At 49.0% G+C, this 22,717-nt stretch overlaps 1 long non-coding RNA gene across 1 annotated transcript; it reads right to left on the bottom strand.

Moving 5' to 3' along the window:
- Positions 1-6,028: 6,028 nt before the first annotated feature.
- LOC144770789 (uncharacterized) lies at positions 6,029-21,422 on the bottom strand. Its single transcript, XR_013599031.1, has 3 exons — positions 20,846-21,422; positions 16,152-18,638; positions 6,029-10,757 (listed from the first exon to the last, which is right to left on the bottom strand). It is a non-coding gene; the product is annotated as an uncharacterized LOC144770789 (long non-coding RNA).
- Between the last annotated feature and the right edge of the window lie 1,295 nt (positions 21,423-22,717).

The following is a 22,717-nucleotide window of genomic DNA, read 5'->3' as shown; positions in this document are numbered from 1 at the left end:
TTCAGCAATAGTTTCTTTGCGTTCACATTTATTAACTTAATTGCCATTTCCATTACGGTTCATTCTATTTATTTCTGTCTGTCTCTCTTCGTGTAAAAGTTTCTGATTATTTATTGCCAGAGCCGAGTTTGGCTTCCTGTTGAATCGTGTATCCCTGCACTCAGCCCGAGCAGTGATCAACTGCTTCTGTCTGAACATGCCCGGGCTGAGTTTCATTTCCGAAAAGTGCCGAAGAGCAGGGGATACAGGCTATCGTGGGGATACCACATATTACACAACACCGGCATGCTTCTGTTCACACTTGTGTCTCACTGTATTTTTAAACAGCTTGCTTTTGTTCGAGTGCTTGTTTTTTTTTAATGCAGATTTATATAGTGCAGGTCACCGGGAGATTAAGTGATTTGCACAGAAACACAAGATGTGGACGCGACCCGAGGCTCGAACCTTGGTTTCCAGCACCACAGGCGGCAGCTCTAGCCATCAGACCACATTCTCTCACTTAGCCTAACAGGAGTGAAAAAGAAGATAGCCAAAAGAAACATAAAAGAAAGCATCACTGAATCATTTATTTGTTCCCCAGGGCGCCCTCATCACGGTTGTTACTGGCTGTCGAGAACCACAAGTGTGTGAGTGAACCAGCCTCCCATTGGCTGCTTCCTCTACTGTTAGTATAAACTCCCCCACCCTACAACCTCTCCAGGGGCCATCTGTGTCTTCTGTCTAGCCGATTACATGCCATGGCCTTAGAATACACCGCACACACACTGGGGTGGACCATTCCTTGCACACATGCTCATATGTTAGGCGTGTTTCCAGTGATTTGTCTGCCCGCCTCACCACCACTCTGAAATCGCTGTTTTTTTTCTCTTCCCAGCGCCACACAGAGGGCTGGGGGACAGTGTGGGTGATTGGTTACACTGCGCTACCCCTCCTCTGGTGTTGGTCTGCCCAGTGAAGCAGACTGATGCCCCCTCACTACAGGTCAGGCAAGTCTCTAGGCGTCTGTTGTGTTGCCTCCGTCCCATGGCAGGACTTTCAGAGTTGGCGTTGAGTTGCTGTCTGAACCCTGCCCCTCCTGCATGCGCCTTGCAGAGGGACGGGCCCAGGGTGCCGGCAGCATAGAAGTGTGGGACCAGGAGGGCAGGTAATGTAATGTAATGTAAAAACTATTTATAAAGCGCGCGGACACCAAACGGTTTCATGGTGCTAAAAAAACGGATGTGCAAAAGTGGGAGACGGAGTGCAGGTGTTAATCGTAGGCTTGGCGGAACAAGTGAGTTTTTAACATTTTCCTGAAAGATGAAGTTGAAGTTTAAAATATTTATAGAGCGCTCTGTGGACACGCGGCTTCCTGGCGCTGGGAGATTAAAAACAGTTACCATAAGACCGAGAACCAGGAGGTGATTAAGACGGGAAGGCTTGGGAGAATAGGTGTGTTTTAAGTGCCTTGCGAAAGTGCAAGTAGACAGGAATGGATCTGATGGTCAAAGGAAGACTGTTCCAGAATCGGGGAGCAAGGATGGAAAATCTAGTGCCGCCTACTCTGGACTTACGAAAGCGGGGGATAGTTAAGAGTGCCTGGTTGGAGGAGCGGAGGTTGCGAGAGGGAAGGTAGTGGGTGATCATGGAATTGATGAAGATAGGAGCTGTGCGAGCACGGGCCATGAAGATAATGCAACCCATCTTGAAAAGGGTCCTCTGCAGGATGGGGAGCCAGTGAAGGGATCTAAGTAGGGGAGTGACATGGTGGAATTTAGGAAGCCTGTGAATAAGGCGGGCGGCCTGATTCTGGATGGACTGGAGACGCCGCAGCTCGTAGGCGGGAATTCCCATGTAGAGGCAGTTTCCGTAGTCCACCCGTGAGAGAATCATGGCCAAAACAATAATTTTCAGGGCATCAGGGGAGAAAAAACGGGAAATCTTTCTGATAATCCTAAGGGACAGAAAGCAAGATGAGACGACAGAGCTGACCTGGGGACGAAGGGAGAGGTCCTGACTGATTTTAATTCCCAGGGTTCTAACTGAAGCAGAGGGAACCAGGGGAGGGCCAAAGATGGAAGGCCAAAAGGCAGAGGTCCAGGGGCTAGAAGCGCCACCAGTCAGGACCAACTCCGTCTTGTCCGGATTGAGCTTTAGATGATTTTGATTCATCCAGTCAGCAATGAAATTGAGTGTGGTGTGGAGTTTAAGGATGGAGTCAGAGTCATGAGAAAGATCAAAAACTAACTGAAGGTCGTCGGCGTAATTGTATACGGAGACCCCCATGTTTAACAGAGAAACAATAAGTTGGTAAATATAGAGGTTAAAAAGAAGAGGGGAAAGGGAGGAACCTTGGGGTACTCCACAGGGCACCGGGCGAGGGGGGGCAGAGAGTAACAGGAGATAGACCTGAGTTCATGTGGAAGAGAATTCCATAGTTTGGGTGCCAGAAATGAAAACCTGAGGCCACCATGTTTTTTCCGTTTAAAGGAGGGAACGGAAAGAAGGTTGTGGTGTAAGGAACGGAGGTTAAGAGATGGAACGTAACGGTGAATCCTAGATGCGATAAAAGCAGGACCATGGCCAGTTAATGACTTAAAGGTGGTGCAGCCGAGTTTAAAAATACAGCGTTTTGCCACCGGAAGCCAATGGAGCCTCTTCAGCAAAGGGGAGACGTGTTGGTGTTTAGGTTGATGAAAAATAAGTCTCGCCGCTTGATTCTGAACCAGTTGTAGTTGGCGAAGCTGGTAGGCTGGAATGCCAACGCAAAGAACGTTGGCGTAGTCAAGGTGGGAGGTTACCAATGACTAATATGAGGGCCTCAGTGGTCAGGAACCTGCAAATTTTTCGGATTCTCCGAAGGTGGAAGAAACATGATGAGGTGACCGCATTAATCTGAGGTTTTAAAGAAAGATCCTTGCTGATGATAACCCCTAGACTGTTCACAGAGTCAGCAGGGGAGGGAGCGGAGCCCCAGGAGGGTGGCCAGAAGTTGGAGTTCCATGGATTAAGAGACCCTCCAGTTAAAACAAGCTCCGTTTTGTCGGGGTTAAGTTTCAATTGGCTTTGACGCATCCATTCACCAATAAAAGTCATAGTAGACTGAAAGTCGGCGATGGATTTGAGGGAAGAATCAAGATTAAAAACCATTTGAATATCATCAGCGTAAATGAGGATAGTGGCTGAGCTATTACATAGGGATTGAATTAAGGGTTGCATATACAAGTTAAATAAGAGTGGCGATAAGGCAGACCCTTGTGGGACCCCACATGTTAATTTCCTAGGAGTGGCTGAGAAGGTGGATAGATGAACAGCCTGGTAGCGGTGAAGTTAGAAGGATCTGATCCACTCCAGAGCCACGCCCCGGATGCCGGCGCTGTTGACACGGTCGATCAAAAGATCGTGAACGACCATGTCAAAAGCAGCCGACAGATCCAGAAGCACAAGCGCCTGGGTGATATTATTATCGGCTCCCCTCCTGAGCTCGTCCATCACAGCCACAATAACAGCCTCAGTGGAATGCGCCGGCCTGAAACCCGCCTGCTGGGGGTCTAAGAATTGGGAAGACTCAATAAATGAACTAAGACAGTTGGTCACATGAGCCTCTAAAATTTTACTAGGGAACGGGAGCAGGGAGATAGGGCGGAAATTGCTCAACACCAGGGGATCGGCATTGGTTTTTTTTTAGAAAGGGTACCACTGCGGCGCATTTGAAGGTATCAGGGGCAATACCTGTAATCAAGGAGTTGTTAAGAAATAAAAGTGGGGGATCGGGACAAGCCCGGAAAGCTTCTTTTAAAATCTGGGGAGGACAGCAATCATTTGGGGAGCCTGAGCTTACTCTGTTCAAGAGGGTCAAAAACTCTGCCTTAGAGATCAGAGGAATATGATCTAACAACAATGGATTCTTACAGATGGTTATGGGGACCGAGGATGGAATAGAAGGAAGGATATTGTTTTTAATAGTGATCATTTTATCAATGAAAAAAGCGTTCAATGAGTCGCACAAAGTCTGTGAGGGGACCGGTTTGGACAGCACCCGGTCTGGTTGAGTGAGCTCATTAACGATAGAGAAGACATCTTTGAATTTGGACGAAGAATTAATGATTTTTTGAGAGAAATATGTAGTTTTAGTTTGTAAGATAGAATTTTTATAATGTTTTAACAGGGTAATATAGGTAGGTTTCTCCTCGGGGGTATATTGACGCCGCCAGCGGCGTTCAGCCTGCCGAAGGGCCAGTTTTTCCTTCTTCAATTCATCCGAAAACCATCGCTGAGCATCATGAGGGCGCTTGGTTTTAATACTTTTCAAGGGAGCGACTTTATCGCTGACTGATTCCAACCAGCTAGCTATACTTGACGCTTGGTCGGAGATGGAAGCCAGTTCTTTAGGAGCAGAGGAGACCAGGAGACTATGAAATTCGTTCTGGTCAGCCCGCTTCCAGTTTCAGACTAAAAGGTTATTAACAGGGATTGGAGGAACATAAGGGTTCTGAGTAATGATGAAGAAAATAAAGGAATGATCAGACCAGGGACAAGGGGAAATGATGGGGGGGTGATTGCAATGTTAGCAGTCCAAACTTGATCCAGGATGTGCCCCTTGATGTGGGTAGCTTTATTAATATATTAGGAAAAATTCAAGCCAGTCAAAAGATCCGAGAATTCAACCGACAGGTTACTTTCACGTGGATCTAGAGGCCAATAGTTGAAATCCCCAATGACGATGATTCTGGCATGATTGATATTGAGTTGAGAGATCAATTCTCCAAAAAGCTGAGGGAATAGAGGCATATGATCAGGGGGTCGATAGAAAAGGGCACAAATAAAGGAAAACTTAGGGGAGGTGAATTTCAAAATAAGACTGACGACACGAGGGAGGCTGACCCTTTCTAAGATGGTAAATTTATGCTTTTGATGGATGATAGCTGCAACTCCGCCGCCTGTTTTACCCTGGGTTCGATTGGATTGAAGTATATAATACCCAGTAGGTATTGCGGCTAAGATATCGGATGCAGAGTCATCCGTTAACCAAGTTTCTGACAAAAGAAGAATGTGAATAGTATTGGCGTCAAGTAATTGGAAGATCTCCAGTTGATGTTTCACCATCGAGCGTGTGTTTAGATAGGTGATGGTCAATGGGGCAAAGACTGGGGATGTCGGTCTAGAGGGGCAATGGGGGATCTCAGGGAGCATAACAGATGGTAGTCGCGTGTGTTGGCCAGGGCAAGTAGGTCTTGAGACATAGATACCGGAGTTAAGTGCTGCCCGTCTAGCCTCAAAGTTCATAGATCCCTCATGATGCAAGTTCTGGGGATCAGACGAGGTATAGGTAGTATAATGGGCATTATAACTGGCCCCTGGTCCCGGCCTGGCGTCGACGGGCGCAGACGGGCTTGCCTTTGGTGCGCCGCCGGCACGCCCGCTGCGCACGTCCGCTGCGCATCCTTCTAAGCTCCATGTTAAATAGCCCGCGAGGGGGAAAGGGAGGAGAGCAAACCCCCGGAAGTGAAAGAGGAGGCCGGAAGTGGTGTTGCTCGTGAAGCGACCCTCTGCTCAATCGGCACTTTGCCGCGGTGGACCGGGGTCTGGAGCAAACAGGAAACAGTTACAGGTACGTTTTTAAAAACAGAATTAACACACAAGTTTTAAAATGTCACTGGTTCCTTTTTAATATAAAAATGATAACAAGGGCGCAATGCGCATCTAGCGGCCACAATCGCCGTGTCCGTTTGCAGAGCTCCTACCGGAGCTTCTAAATATAGCCTAGGCTCTAAGTAATGTAGAGCGCTAACCCCCGGAAGTGAGGGAGGAGGCCGGAAGTGGTGTTGCTCGTGAAGCGTCCCTCCACTCAATCAGCACTTTGCCGCGGTGGACCGGGGTCTGGAGCAAACAGGAAACAGTTACAGGTAAGTTTTTAAAAACAGAATTAACACACAAGTTTTAAAATGTCACTGGTTCCTTTTCAATACAAAAACGATAAGAAGAGCGCAATGCGCGTCTAGCGGCCACAAGGTGTTAAGTTCAAATGAATCCAAATAAAATATATTTTAAAAATTGTAGTTTAATTGAAGAGATCCAGGAACCAGGTAAAGAGCTACAGCAAATCTGGCCTACAATACAGAATGCTTAACATACCAAAACAATCCAAAGCTAATACGGTGTTCTGAAAGCATTTAAAGACATGGCATACAGAATATAAAAAGAATGTGACACATCCCTCCCCTTAACAATTTAAACATAATCCTTCATTCTAGTGTGAGGGCTGATATTCCTGCAATCAGTTTTAATACTGGAAGCAATAGAGTCAGACTCCTTGGAGATGCTGGGTTCACAAAGAATGGAGCGATGAAGAGGGAAACGACATTTAGCAATTCTTCAAACATTCCCAATCCTTCCATCGTGTGTCCTTACACTATTGAAATTAACTTTAACAACTCAAATAGGAGGTCCAAACTTGGAGGATTCTTTGTCGTTGAATCGTGATTTACGTACTCATACCCAGTCACCAACCACGAATGAATGTTCCTTCACTTTCATTTTTGTTTCATAAAATTTTCATTGTTTCTTGATTTTGTTGAACCTTAAACACTACTTGCTTCAAATCACTGCTAACAAAATCTTTTGACATTTTATTTTTTATCCACCAAGGACACAGCTTAGAAGCTGGTTCTCTACCTATAAGGAGACGGAACGGGCTCAGGTTAGTCGTAGAGTGTGGAGTAATGCGATACGCCCACAATTTCTCCCTTAGGACGATTTTCCACTCCCTGCCTAATTTCCTGGCTGTCTCAAAACCATCTTTAAGCACACAGTTGAACCTTTCAACCTGATCATTTCCCTGGGGTTCATAAAGGGTTGTGGTATGATACTTAATGTTATGCAATTTTAAAAACTTTCATGAGACTTAAGTTGTACTCCATTGTCGGTCACAAGAACCTAGCAAAGATTTCCCTGAAAAACTAATTGATGGCTGAAGTGATGGCATGATGAATACACTTAACTTCTGGCCATTTAGAATGATAATCAACGATTACCAATGCAAAGCGAGAGTCTTGAGGCAATGAGTGAAATGCCTCAGAAACATCAAAAGCAACCTTCTGCCATGGGCATTCTGGCCAAGGTACGGGTTTAAGAGGAGCAGGAAAAGCTCTTAGCATCTTATCACTATTAGCACATTCAAAACATTCCCTTACAGTCCTATTTACAGTTTTGTCTAAACCCGGCCACCAAAAACTAGATCTTATTAATATCTTCATGGACAACATCCCAGGATGCTCCTCATGTGCCCCTCAAGTTTAAGAATGGCATCCTGCATTGACTCGGGAGGTACACACTTTCCATTTTTGAAAAGTAAAACATTTTCTACAGTAAGTTCGGAAGAAACATGCAAACATGATTGGAGTTCAACAGGAATACTTCCATTGTTAGGCCATCCTTTAAGAATGAAATCCTTAAGTACACCCCAAGTCTTGTCAGAAATTATATTCTGATTCCACTCCTCCTCAGAAATCATAGAGAATTCCTGGGAAATGAGATCAGACACAGAGGCAATCATTTCAATGTCACGAGAAACTTCAACTTCTCCCATCTGAGAATTGGGCAGCTGGGAAAGACAATCTGCAGTAGCAGTATGTCTTCCCGGAACATATTCTATAGAAAAATTATACTCCTTCAGCCTGGACCAAAGTCTACTAATTCTCACAGTGGCATTCCATCCACGCCCAGGAGATAAAATAGAAACAAGGGGTTTGTGATCAGTTCTGAGTTTAAATCTGTTTCCCCAGATAAAATTCCAAAAATGCTCACTGCCCCAAACTCATCCTAGTAGCTCTCTCTCAATCACAGAATATCTCCTTTCTGTTTTGTTGAGAGTGAGGGAGGCAAACGCTACACACCACTCATCCTTCCCAGCTTTTTGTGAAGGAACTCGCCCCTAATCCATCATGCTGGCATCTACTGTGAAAATACAAGTCTTACTGATACAAAACGGTTTTAAGGCGGGAACCCCAACAATTTCATTCCTAAACAGTTGAAAAGCACTTTCCTGTCTCTGTGTCCAGAAAAATTCCACTTTATGCCTAGTAAGCTCTATTAAAGGCTCCATTTTGGTAGTAAAGTCTTTGATAAACTTACTGTAATATTCACAAAGTCCTGCAAAGGACAACAGTTTCTCTTTGTTATCAGGAGCTGGGGCATTTACAATTGCTTCTACCAAAGCCTTCTTTGGAACCACACCATTGCCAGATAGTGTATGTCCCAAATACTCAAAACTCTCATGAAACATTTTGCACTTGTTTCAAAGTCAAACCATTTTGTTCTAAATGTTTACATCCTTCTTTTATGTGCTCAGCATGTTTTCAAGGGTTAGGAGAGAACACAAGGATATCATCTTGGAAACATCTCACAAATCCATCCAAGTCGGGCGTGGCCAGCAGCATGGCCGAGTAGGATGTGTGCCTGCACAGCTCCGCCGAGCTGAATTGATCAGACTCTCATTTTAGGTGGTCTAAGGTCCCGAAAACGACGTAATTATTACCCAGGGGGTCCAATATCCCCCTCCAACAGCAGAGGGTGACGAGTGAAGGCCACGGCAATCCCGTAATCCGCACCAGTGAAGATTGATCCGGAGGCCCAAGATTGTGCCGCTGGAAACCTGAGAGTGGAGGCGGAGCGGCTGGAACCACCGGAGACCAACGGGAACTGTGGGTGTGCTAAGGTGCGTTCCAGCATGATCGCTGACGTCCCGGAAATAAGCGGGGGCTCCTGTGACGTTCTGCATTGGCCTCGGGAGGCAGCGAGACAGAGGGCGGAGAAGCTGCCACCAGGAGTGGGACCCGCTGCCTAGATGGACAACGCTGATCTCCGAGGTGGTCTTGGTGGGAGCGGCACCCAGAGTGAGCTGTGGCAAGGGCGCTGGGCCACGGAGATCTGAGGAGTGGAGCGGCTGTCTTCCAGCCCGGTCTTGACATGAAGAGACTGCGGGGAGCCCTCAAGCGGTCCATCACGGGGAAGTCCCGAGGCCCCGGCGGACTGAAGGACTGGCCCCCACCCTTCCCCGTAAGGGGGCGCATGACAAGGGGTGCACGGTTGAAAGGAGGATCACAGATATTTAAAGGCGAGGGCACAGGGTGCTCAGCTCTGGCCTTGGGCGAGGACGGAGCCTTCAGGCGACCTGTGGCACAGCTGTGAGAGGAGACGGGGCAGCAAAACATAGCGAGGTACAGCGAAGTGGGCACTCATAATTCGGCCAAGTCAACCAATGACTTGATCCTCCTGGGTTGCATAGGCCGCAAGGGACTTGGCAGTTCAGAGTGGAGTTGGAGTGGCAAGCCTTATCCCTGACACCTGTGGACTTGTTCGATTGAGGGTCCGGAACTGCCTGCCTGTTCCCCCCCTGCAGAGGACGCAGAGGTGAGTACTCACTGGAGACAAGGGCGAGTGTTTTCCTGAGAAGTGGGATCTGAGAGATTGCCTGGAGAGAGACCTGGAGGTGGGGGGACGGAGCGTGGAGCCTGAATGTGCCAAGACAGAGTAGTCCTTGCGGGTGTGTGACACATCGCGACGCAGCATGGGCAGGGCGAAGGACAAAGACCCTAAACCTCCTAGGCAGGGAACACTAAACTGATATACCAAGTCGGAGCCCCCGGCGGATGAGGACTCTACGGCTACTCGTTTGGACACGGCCCTGCTGATAAATGCAATCCAGGCCTCCCACGAGGCCCTAGAGAATAAGATTGGAGCGATGGGCACTGAAGTAACGCTCCTACGGCAAGATCTTCGAAATCTGGCGGACAGAGTAGCGGAATCTGAAACGAGATTGGGGGAGGCGGAGGACACTATACAAAATTTGAGAAAAGGTATGGCGGAGCTTCAGTCGTCTCATAAGCAGTTGTTATGGAAGGTGGACGATGCAGAAAACAGGGCAAGACGCATCAACCTCCGATTTGTGGGTTTTAGGGAAGGAATCGAAGGTACAAACATGGCGGAGTTCCTGCACTCTTAGCTATTGCGCACCCTCCCAAAGGAGAAGTTTTCTACCTGTTTCATCACAGAAAGGACTCATCGAGCGCTGTTGGCTAAACCACCAGCGGGAGCGAAGCCTTGGCCAGTAATTGCCCGTTTTTTTAATTTTTCAGACGGAGACATGATTCTCAGGGAAGCTAGAAAACTTGGGGAGATCCGCCTGGACAATGCCAAAATAATGATTTTCCCTAAATACAGCCAGGAAGTGCAGAGGCAGAGATGCTCATACGATTCGATAAAAGCTAAATTGAGAGACCTCCAAATCCAATACATGCTACTGTTCCCGGCCAAGCTAAAAGTGATATATAAGGATAAGACACAGTTTTTTCAAAATCCGGAAGAGGCATGGCAGTGGCTGGAGGAGCGACCTTCTTTGACGTGACCCGTGAATGAGGCTCAAAAGACAAATGTTGCAGAGAGGCCCATGGGAGGCCCCAGAGGGGCGCCAAAACCCCAGAGGATGCGACAGAGACGTGGAGAGCAACTTCCAGGAGCGATCCCGTACCTGAACGGCGCAGACGTCGAAGTGATGGTTCCCTTTACTCTGGCAGGCCGACGGGGTCTCGGTTCCTTTACCTTGCAGAGAAATCGCGCTCAGATGTGGAGGGAGATCCTCAGTGTTCCTCATCCGAGGGGGAGGAGTCGGACAGGCAATCACTGCATCCTTTGGTAGTTGAAATAAACGAGATGGAACATGAGACTACACCAGAAACTGTGGCGACTCAGGGGGACCCCCTGAACTCTAACTCGTGAAGCTGGGACCGCAATGTCTGACCAAGTATTGGTAGTGCTCGCGTGGAGCACTCAAGTTGGACACCCCTCCTTGTTTGTTTTGTTCATTTGGTCTTTATCCCTTTTTAGGTTTTGCCTGGCGCCCCCGAATCTGGTCCGGCCGGGCCGTGCTTGCTGCTGTCCTGCCTTACTCTGTGTCCCTCCTCCCGCCGTCCCCCTCCCGCTCTCCGTGAGCCTGTCTTTCCCTGTCTGTAAAGTGTATATTGACAAACGAAATCGGACCCGGAAAGACGCTCCTCTGAATACCGCCGCAATCACGCCTCTTCTCGAGGAGATTCAAAAACGGCAGCGCATCTCAATGCCCATAGGCGGTCCCGGGATAAGAGAGCGGCCCCCCAGCACTGCTTGTGCCGCACTCCGGTAAGCGCCGCTCAGCCCTGCTGGTCACTGGTGTACGCGCCAGAAGTCTCCTCACCCCTGCCGCTCCCGACACCCTGACCGCTCTCACTCCTGCCGCGTCCGATGCCCCACGCAACCGGCAGTTCAAAAACTTGATGGGGGGCCTACGGACTCCTTGTTGCACACACGACCTTACCGCTTACTGTGTAGTCGCGCTCAGGGTTCCCACCGGCTCCATGCGAGTCTCTCTGCGCCCACACACCGAGCCGCAGCCTCCTCAGCCGGGACCAGCATCTGCCCTGAATTGCATGCGTTTCTTCGGCACCATAGGGGGAGCCCACCGGCCCGAACCGCTACTTTCCTCCACCTTGCGTGACTTGCGTCACGGCAGCAGCGCTCACCACCGCCCGCGGCTACAGTTTCGGTTTCGCCAGCCAGGGCCCCCGGACGCCTGTGTTCTCCGAGCGGCCGCAGACGGTGTCCAGAGCAGAACTCCTCACAAGTTGGACTCCCTATGCCAGCTCGAGTCGTCTCACCACATTTCTTGACGGTCAGCACCAGTTACTTGTAGGATTATGTATAATTGTGGGCACTGAGGTTGTGATGTTTTCTGTGCTGTCTCCCACAATTCTGCCCATCACTGTTGCAAAGTGATTTAAACTTGCTAAAAGGGCTGCTAGCCTCCTTAAATATGTGTTTTAGGCACAGGAAGGTGTGAGCGTGTCCGCTTTGTAACCAGTTTAGAAAATAATCGTTTCTTTCGTCACCAAAGCCGGGTCAAATGTTCCTGTGACGTGGTTTGTGCTTCCCTTGTCATGGGTTTTTTGTGTGTTGCTTTACATCCTCCCCTGGCCAGGTTGTTATTGATGTACTGCCGGAAAACATCTGGAGAGGACCGGGTTCCTTTCATACCTCATTAAACGGAAATGGACTCTGAGACCGGACTGGTTTTCAACCTATGGTTTTACTAGGGTGTGTTTTTCTGGTTGTCAACGTTGGCCTTCAGCACGGTTGACGTGGCCCTCCCCCCCCCCTCGCTGTCCTGTGCCCCGTTCCCGCCCTCCCCCCCCTCGCTGTCCTGTGCCCCGTTTCCGCCCCCTCCCGCTGTCCGTTCCGCCCCCCCTCCCCTTTCACTCTCCGTTGCTTGTTTGTTTTTGGTGCCCAGGGGGTTGCATTCAGACTTGTATCGCCCAAGCACGTGGTTGCCATACTATTTAGAGCAAGTTTAGGCTTACTATTTGACTGCAGTTAACAAGAAATCATCTGGAATGCACTCGGTTTACATTGCCACTGAAAACGCAAAGGTTTAAATGGTTTCTTCTGTATGGCTTTTATCTAATTGGGAGCAGGGCATGGTGCTATTAGGAGGATTAGCAAACTTTTGATTAAATGCACTATGCCTTGAATTTCTTATGTTGAAGTGGACTCTTTTGGCAGTAATCACATCGCCAGGAGAATAATTGAACACCGTGTGCTGTTCCCGCCCCCCCCCTCGCTGTCCTGTGCCCCGTTCCCGCCCTCCCCCCCTCGCTGTCCTGTGCCCCGTTCCCGCCCTCCCCCCTCGCTGTCCTGTGCCCCGTTCCCGCCCTCCCCCCCCCTCGCTGTCCTGTACCAGGAGGTGAGTGACCAATACTCCTCTGACTGGATCCAAAGCCCACTGTGTACATCATTTTATTTTTATTATGTCTCACCTCTGTCTGTTGCCAGACGTTTTGGTACTTTACAGTGGACTTAGCGCCCGCCCATTTCTACTTCGGTTCATTGTCACTCTCCTTTGCTTGCTTGGAATTCTTAGCTTCGGTAGGTTTTCCTCCCTCTACTTTATTTCTTTTTTTTTTTTCTTCTTTAGCGTTATGGACGCACTGCTGTCCATCCACGGCTCACTATTTCAGGTGGTACTTTTTTCTTTTAATTTAAGCACCACTTTATGAGAGTGCGTGTTTCCTCCAGCTGGCTCCCTTGTGTACTTCTCCCCCTCTGTGTTTCTCACTCATTCTGTTCCTGCCTTTCATCCTTTGTCATTTTGCTTGACCCAGCATCTCCTACCCATCCTTCGTTGTCAGTGTGCTCTCCCTACCCTCTCCTGCCCACCCTCCATTGTCCATGTGCTCTCCATACCCTCTCCTGCCTACCCTTTGTTGACGTGTGCTCTGCCCACCCTCTATTGCCCGTGTGCTTTCTTTACCCTCTCCTGCCCACCCTCCGATGTCCGTGTGCTCTCCCCACCCTCTCCTGCCCACCCTCTATTGCCCGTGTGCTTTCTTTACCCTCTCCTGCCCACCCTCCGATGTCCGTGTGCTCTCCCCACCCTCTCCTGCCCACCCTCTGTTGACGTGTGCTTTTTTTACCCTCTCCTGCCCACCCTCCGATGTCCGTGTGCTCTCCCCACTCTCTCCTGACCACCCTCTATTGCCCGTGTGCTTTCTTTACCCTCTCCTGCCCACCCTCCATTGTCCATGTGCTCTCCATACCCTCTCCTGCCCACCCTCTGTTGACCTGTGCTCTCCCTACCCTCTCCTGCCCACCCTCCATTTTCCGTGTGCTCTCCCCGCCCTCTCATGCCAACCCTCTGTTGCCCGTGTGCTTTCTTTACCCTCTCCTGCCCACCCTCCGTTGTCCATGTGCTCTCCCTACCCTCTCATGCCAACCCTCTGTTGCCAGTGTGCTTTCTTTACCCTCTCCTGCCCACCCTTCGTTGTCCATGTGCTCTCCTTACCCTCTCCTGCCCACCCTCTGTTGCCAGTGTGCTTTATTTACCCTCCCCTGCCCACCCCCCGTTGTCCTTGTGCTCTCCCTGCCCTCTTCTGCCCACCCTGTTGCCAGTGTGCTTTCTTTACCCTCTCCTGCCCACTCTTCATTTTCCATGTGCTCTCCTCACCCTCTCCTGCCCACCCTTCGTTGTCGATGTGCTCTCCTTACCCTCTCCTGCCCACCCTCTGTTGCCAGTGTGCTTTCTTTACCCTCCCCACCCTCCGTTGTCCTTGTGCTCTCCCTGCCCTCTTCTGCCCACCCTGTTGCCAGTGTGCTTTCTTTACCCTCTCCTGCCCACCCTTCGTTGTCCATGTGCTCTCCCCTCCATCTCCTGCCCACCCTCCGTTGTCCATGTGCTCTCCTTACCCTCTGTTGCCAGTGTGCTTTCTTTACCCTCCCCTGCCCACCCTCCGTTGTCCTTGTGCTCTCCCTGCCCTCTTCTGCCCACCCTGTTGCCAGTGTGCTTTCTTTACCCTCTCCTGCCCACCCTTCGTTGTCCATGTGCTCTCCCCTCCATCTCCTGCCCACCCTCCGTTGTCCACGTGCTCTCCCTACCCTCTTCTGCCCACCCTCTGTTGCCCGTGTGCTTTCTTTACCCTCTCCTGCCCACTCTCCCTCTCTCTCCTCCTCTAGCCCTCCTTCTCCTTTCCGCCCTCCCTCTCTTACCTGCCGCCCTCTCCTTTCTGCCTTTCTCACACTTTCCTACCTTCCCTCATGCCCTCACACTCCTTTATGCCCTCCCTCTCTCCTGCGTCTATTCGTTCCCTCCTGCCCTCCCTCTCTATCCTGCACTCGCTTCCTTTTGAGCTTTCTTACTCCTGGCCTCTTTCATCCCTTCCCTCTCTCTGCAAATAATTGCATTATAAATGCACTCCAGATTTCTGTGTAAAGTAAAACACATCAACGTTTTACACATAATTCAATGAAGATACAAAACACCATTTATCAAAAGCTCAAACTTTAACAAAGGGAGTGCAGAGTAGGGAGTGCATAGAGCAGGGGGAGTGCAGAGTGCATAGAGTGCAGAGTGCGTGCAGAGTGCGTGCAGAGTGCATAGAGGGTGCAAAGTGCATAGGCAGTGCAGAGTACATAGGGAATGCAGAGTCCAGAGAGAGTGCATAAAGAGTGCATACAAAGTGCATAGGGAATGTATACAAAGTGCAGAGTGCATAGGGAATGCAGAGTGCATAGGGAGTGCATACACAGTGCAGAGTGCATAAGGAGTGCAGAGTGCATAGAGAGTGCAGAGAGAGAGTGCATAAAAAGTGCAGAATGTATAAAGAGTGCAGAGAGAGTGCAGAGTGCATAAGGAGTGCAAAGTGCATAGAGAGTGCATAGGTAATGCAGAGTGCATAGGGAGTGCATAGACAGTGCAAAGTGCAGAGAGAGTACATAGGGAGTGCAGAGTGTATAGAGAGTGCAGAGTGCATAGGAAGTGCAGAGTGCATAAGGAATGCAGAGAGTGCATAGGGAGTGCAGAGTGCATAAGAAGTGCAGAGTGCATAAGAAGTGCAGAGTGCACAGTGCATAGACAGTGCACAGTGCATAGGTAATGCAGAATGCATACAGAGTGCATAGGGAGTGCAGAGTGCATAGGGAGTGCAGAGTGCATAGGGAGTGCATAGGGAGTGCAGAGTGCATAGACAGTGCAGAGTGCATAGGGAGTGCACTCTGCACTCTTTAGGCACTCTGCACTCTCTATGCAAAGTGCTGCATAGGGAGTGCAGAGTGCACAGGGAGTGCATAGGGAGTGCATGATAAGTGCAGAGTGCATAGGGAGTGCAGAGTGCATAGGAAGTGTGGAGTGCATACAAAGTGCACAGTGCATACAGAGTGCTGCATAAAAAGTGCAGAGTGCATAGGGAGTGCATAGGAAGTGGAGCGTGCAGGGTGCATATAGAGTACAGAGTGCATACAGAGTGCTGCATAGGGAGTGCAGAGTGCACAGGGAGTGCATATGAAATGCAGAGTGCATAAAGAGTACTAGGGAGTGCTAGAGAGTGCCAAGTGACTGCAAAAAAAGGTAATGGCAATGTAAATGACAATGCCATTTACTTATCTGTTTTCGAACCAAAAACATAAATACAAATTTTGGCATATACAATGCCAATAACTCTAACTTTTCCAAAGGCGAAACCATTGCATTGTAAATGCTTGTTATTATTGCATGCCCTTGCGCAAACCTTTACATGATGTAACTTTAAAATGTTAGAGCGGGCTTTTTATTCGGGGAGTTTGGGCCTCGGTGGGCGACAGACCTCCATCACCCAAACAGTTTAATCTCTACCATCTGGCTGGAGATTTGACAGCAGGGGAGAGGGAGGTTGGTAGGGGGAGATTTATGGAGGGACACAATTGTTTTCTGGGAGGGGGGGAGGGAATGGTTACGTGTTGGGAAGGGTGTACAGTTCAGTTTTAAAGGCATGTCAAAGTTGGGATCACTCCATACACCTGTACACTAACCATCCTACACCTGCCAACACACAAGTATTTCACAACTGATGTCTCCTACAATGGTGGGTAGCCCCCAGGTGGCTTTGCAAGTCACTGGCTTTGTCAAAATCCTTACATGGAACGTGAATGGCCTGGGCAACAAAATAAAGAGGGGACTTGTCCTATCCTATGTGAAGAGGGTAGGCCCAGATATTGGCTTGTTACAGGAGATCCACCTTCAGGGTAGGCGGTGAGGGTTCCTGGCAAGAGGACCGTAGAAAGTAACCTGGGGGCGCCAGAAGATCATGATAATCTCAATATATGCACCACCGAAACTTCAGGCTAGAACACTATCTGGTCTAGCTGATATCCTCCTGAACACACCAGATACATTACACGTGGTGGGCGGGGACTTTAATGATTTAATTTCCTCCCTGCTAGATAGGTCAAGGGATCGGCCTGAGGACTCAACAATGACCCCCTAGCTAGGACCATCACCACACTCAGACTAACAGATGCTTGGCGGTGGTTACACCCATACGCCAAAACATACTCATACTTTTCAGGGGCCCCCAAGGTGTATTCCAGGCGAGACTATGTCTTCCTTCCCCGGCATGCCCTTAGCATTGAGGCTGTGGCGGAGTATCAAGCACGAGGCATCTCGGATCACTCACCCCTTCTGGTGACACTAGGGGGGAGACACAGGGCAGAGGGCAGGGGTTGGCGTCTGTCGGAATGGGACATGCAGAACAAGGACTTGCGCGAGGACTCAGGGCAGATACGAAGGTATACTTCGCAGAAAATATAGGATCGGTACAATCAGATGTAGTTCTCTGGGAAGCTTTTAAAACTGTTCTGCGGGATAGGGCCCAAAATAGGATAGAATGGGAAAGAAGGAAAGTGCAAGACGAGCTGCACGATCTGGAAACGCATATCCTGGGACTAGAACGTAGGCATGTGGTAAATCGAGACCCACAGACACTTAGATATCTAGTGGACAAACAGCAACAGTACAAGGCCCTAGTGACAGATGAAGCCAAAACGCAGGCACAGGCGACCCTTCATAGGCTATATGATGTGGGGGATAAGTCTGGAAAGCTCCTGGCATGGTTGAGCCGTAGAGAGCAGGATGCCCACTGGGTGGAACAGGTGATTGACGAGCAGGGGCAAATTAGGCGGAACAATGCCCAAATAGTTCAGGCATTTGCCGCTTACTACGAGGATTTATACAAGGCTAGAAACCTGGGAGCACTAGCAGATGTATTGCCGTACATGGACAGCATTGAGACCCCCATTTTAACTGAAGAGGATCAGTTGAGTCTTGAAGAGGAGATAACGATCACTGAGATCAAAGAGGCACTAGCCAGACTCCGTTCCGGGAAATCCCCGAATCTGAACGGGTTTCCCGCTGAATTAAAAAAAAAAACGCAGATCTACTCAGTGGCCACCTGTTGGCCCTGTTCTTAGAAGCAGTTCAGGAAGGCATACTGCCACCAGACCTTTGTTTGGCCACAATTATTCCTATTTGTAAACAGGGTAAAAGTGGAGGTCAAACTCCTGGCGACAATGCTGGCTCTTCGACTGAGACGGGTAATTCCTGTCCTGGTCCATTTGGATCAGACGAGCTTCCTGCCGGACAGGGCGACTAGGTTAAATCTTTGCAGAACTCATAACTGGCTGATGGAGGTGAGAGACCGGCAGGATCCACACATGTTTCTGTCCTTGGATGCTGAAAAAGCGTTTGATGTAGTACATTGGCCCTTCCTTGAGGGAGTGTCACTCAAGTTCAGTTTTGGTCCCAAGTCTAGGAATTGGGTGAGACTCCTCTATACAGACCCGCGAGCTAGGGTAAAAGTCAATGGGATGCTATCAGAAGACTTCCCCATATGGAGAGGGACCCGGCAGGGCTGTCCCCTATCACCTTACTATAGAGAGAGTGGCATGTGAAATTCGCCAGGAGAAAGAGATAACAGGGTTTAAAATTGAGCAGACGGGTACGTTTTAGGAGAAAATATCACTCCATGCTGATGATGTCCTCTTGTATGTCACCCACCCAGTTACTACGATCCCAGTGTTGTTTACCCTGCTGGGCCGCTATGGCTCCTATTCAGGATACATGATAAATTGGCACTAGTCGATCTTATATAGCCCCAGACAGGGAGTGGTCTGGCCTCTCTTGCCCAGTGCTCTTCGGGTCACGGAAGAAGGGTTTACATATCTGGGGATATATGTAACCATGGATAGAAAACTCTCATACCAGAGAAACATTCAATGAGTGCTCACAAACTTTGTCAATGATGCTACTAGATGGAAGACGCCCCCTCATGATTTTATTTACAACAAGGGGTGGTGATGGACAGAGTCTCTGAATGAAGCAGAGTACTCTCACCCAGTCAAGAGATCAGGGCTAGATCCAACACCGTTTTTTAGCTCATTGCACCATCCCAGTTTCAGAACCTGGCTGTATGCAAATTAGTCTGTCCTTGGCCCAGTGCATCATGGGAACAGGGCAGACCAGACTACAAAAGCCAATTCTTACACTGGGAAGGAAACAAGCTTCCGGGGACCGGTTTCTGCCATTTTAGGCATCTTCGGCCCGGCTTGCTTGAATCCTGATGGTGCAATGAGCAAGGGACTCACATCTGAGTATACCCTTCCACGCTTAGGGTGGACAAACTTATTTACAACAAGGGGTGGTGATGGACAGAGTCTCTGAATGAAGCAGAGTACTCTCACCCAGTCAAGAGATCAGGGCTAGATCCAACACCGTTTTTTAGCTCATTGCACCATCCCAGTTTCAGAACCTGGCTGTATGCAAATTAGTCTGTCCCTGGCCCAGTGCATCATGGGAACAGGGCAGACCAGACTACAAAAGCCAATTCTTACACTGGGAAGGAAACAAGCTTCCGGGGACTGGTTTCTGCCATTTCAGGCGTCTTCGGCCCGGCTTGCTTGAATCCTGATGGTGCAATGAGCAAGGGACTCACATCTGAGTATACCCTTCCACGCTTAGGGTGGACAAAATTATTTACAACAAGGGGTGGTGATGGACAGAGTCTCTGAATGAAGCAGAGTACTCTCACATAGTCAAGAGATCAGGGCTAGATCCAACACCGTTTTTTAGCTCATTGCACCATCCCAGTTTCAGAACCTGGCTGTATGCAAATTAGTCTGTCCCTGGCCCAGTGCATCATGGGAACAGGGCAGACCAGACTACAAAAGCCAATTCTTACACTGGGAAGGAAACAAGCTTCCGGGGACCGGTTTCTGCCATTTCAGGCGTCTTCGGCCCGGCTTGCTTGAATCCTGATGGTGCAATGAGCAAGGGACTCACATCTGAGTATACCCTTCCACGCTTAGGGTGGACAAAATTATTTACAACAAGGGGTGGTGATGGACAGAGTCTCTGAATGAAGCAGAGTACTCTCACCCAGTCAAGAGATCAGGGCTAGATCCAACACCGTTTTTTAGCTCATTGCACCATCCCAGTTTCAGAACCTGGCTGTATGCAAATTAGTCTGTCCCTGGCCCAGTGCATCATGGGAACAGGGCAGACCAGACTACAAAAGCCAATTCTTACACTGGGAAGGAAACAAGCTTCCGGGGACCGGTTTCTGCCATTTCAGGCGTCTTCGGCCCGGCTTGCTTGAATCCTGATGGTGCAATGAGCAAGGGACTCACATCTGAGTATACCCTTCCACGCTTAGGGTGGACAAAATTATTTACAACAAGGGGTGGTGATGGACAGAGTCTCTGAATGAAGCAGAGTACTCTCACCCAGTCAAGAGATCAGGGCTAGATCCAACACCGTTTTTTAGCTCATTGCACCATCCCAGTTTCAGAACCTGGCTGTATGCAAATTAGTCTGTCCCTGGCCCAGTGCATCATGGGAACAGGGCAGACCAGACTACAAAAGCCAATTCTTACACTGGGAAGGAAACAAGCTTCCGGGGACCGGTTTCTGCCATTTGAGGCATCTTCGGCCCGGCTTGCTTGAATCCTGATGGTGCAATGAGCAAGGGACTCACATCTGAGTATACCCTTCCACGCTTAGGGTGGACAAAATTATTTACAACAAGGGGTGGTGATGGACAGAGTCTCTGAATGAAGCAGAGTACTCTCACCCAGTCAAGAGATCAGGGCTAGATCCAACACCGTTTTTTAGCTCATTGCACCATCCCAGTTTCAGAACCTGGCTGTATGCAAATTAGTCTGTCCCTGGCCCAGTGCATCATGGGAACAGGGCAGACCAGACTACAAAAGCCAATTCTTACACTGGGAAGGAAACAAGCTTCCGGGGACCGGTTTCTGCCATTACAGGCGTCTTCGGCCCGGCTTGCTTGAATCCTGATGGTGCAATGAGCAAGGGACTCACATCTGAGTATACCCTTCCACGCTTAGGGTGGACAAATTATTTACAACAAGGGGTGGTGACGGACAGAGTCTCTGAATGAAGCAGAGTACTCTCACCCAGTCAAGAGATCAGGGCTAGATCCAACACCGTTTTTTAGCTCATTGTTGTAAATACCCTCATGATTTTAGGCCGTGCCACAATCTTCAAAATAATAACGTTGCCGCGGTCTCTTTATGCCCTACGGAATGAATATTTCCCCCTCTCCCGACAGGTTTTTAAAGATATAAATGCCGAGCTCCGGTCACTGCTCTGGTTGGGAAGACTACCCAGGATAGCCCTAGATACATTGCAAAGGAATCCGTGCAATGGGGGGGATCGCCTTGCCAAATATCGAAGCATATTATTTGGCAGAACACTTATCACCAATAAATGATTGGCCTCACGCTCCGGCAGATCACCCCACGTACAAATTAGAGAGAGGGACAATGGCGCAGCGCACCCTTATGCATTATCTATATGGGGTAAGGGGAAAGAAAGACTATACCCAGCAACGCGTGTTACTATGGAGGTATGGGAGAGAGCGACCAGGACGATTGACTGGACACACAAACCAACAAAACAGACCCTGATATGGCACTGCTCGTGGCTAAAGGAACTGCATAAGCTGAGGGGGTTTAAAGGGTGGGATGACATTGGAATCTCCATATTAGGAGATTTGTTGAAAAGGGGAGACCTGAAGTCCGTTCAGATGTTGAGGTTGGAATACGGAATGCACCGCACTCACTATCTAAAATACGCGCAACTGCGCCGTGCATGGAGGGCAGAGAAGGCGCTCTGCTCCTCCCTTCCAGAGTATGCCTTGCTTGAGGGCCGCTTATTGCAGGAGCAAATCCCATGCAAAATAGTCTCCTTAACTTATAAAACTCTGATCGATAATATGCCTGACGGACTAGTGAAGCTTAAAGAAACATGGGAACAAAACCTGGGGGAGATGGACCCAGTGGATTGGGAGACAGCCCTAATGCATCCCAGGGAAGTCGCAATTAAGTCCCGTCTCCGGCTAATACAATATAAAATTCTGCATAGGGTATACTATGATAGACTATGGCTGCATCGGGTAGGACGAGCTAGTGACAGTAACTGTCTGAGATGTGGTCATGCGCAGGGGGACTTTTACCATACTATCTGGGAGTGTCATGTAAGTCAGAAATACTGGGCTAAGATACTGAGGGAATTGAGTGAGATACTGGAGACGGCTTTCCCAGTGGAACCCAAACTAATGCTGTTGGGAATAACAAACAATGTCGATCTGACTCGCCCACACTTGATTTTTGTAGCACTGGCTTTAGTGTTGGCTAAGAGGGACGTAGCCCGGGCATGGGGTGCTCCATTACCTCCTTGGATACAAGAATGGAGACGGGGCATGGGTATGTGTATGGCAGCGGAGAGGGTCACATATCAGGCTAGAGGATGCCCAAAGAAGTTCACTAGAGTATGGGGGAAGTGGAGATGTTATCATGGCTTAGACGGGGGACTGTGAAAAGAAGAGGAAAGGATACTGTTAGCCTTGTTGCATACGGGGATCCCTCTGATTGATTTTTGTACTACAGAGACGGGTGGAGCAACATTCTATAGATCTGCCGTGTTACTAGAGGGATTGTGGGTATGGCGGGATGAGGGAGGAGGGTGGAAAGGTGACGGGGTACGGGAGATGATTGCATGTGACATGCCTGTTATGTTAATGCACTTTAAAAAAGTAAATACAAATATTTTGTTTTAAAAAAACAAATCCATCCAAGTCTTTGAAAGTATAATACATGGCTCTCTGAATAACTGACGCCACAGAGGCTAACCCAAAAGGCATTCTCTTATACTGGAATAAACCTTGGGGCGTCAGTAAGGCAGTACAATTTTTTTAATCTTCTGTAGATCAATCTGATGATAAGCGGAGCACAAATCAAACGTAGAAAATATCTTAACTCTCTCAAGCATGGAAACTACCTCATTTATATTAGGCAAGGGATGGCAGTCCACCATCAAATTTGC

Source organism: Lissotriton helveticus, chromosome 7 (assembly GCF_964261635.1).
Source record: "Lissotriton helveticus chromosome 7, aLisHel1.1, whole genome shotgun sequence".
Classification (NCBI taxonomy): Eukaryota; Metazoa; Chordata; class Amphibia; order Caudata; family Salamandridae; genus Lissotriton; species Lissotriton helveticus.
The sequence above is the reverse complement of the archived record's forward strand: the minus strand, read 5'-3'. Positions and strand labels throughout refer to the sequence as shown.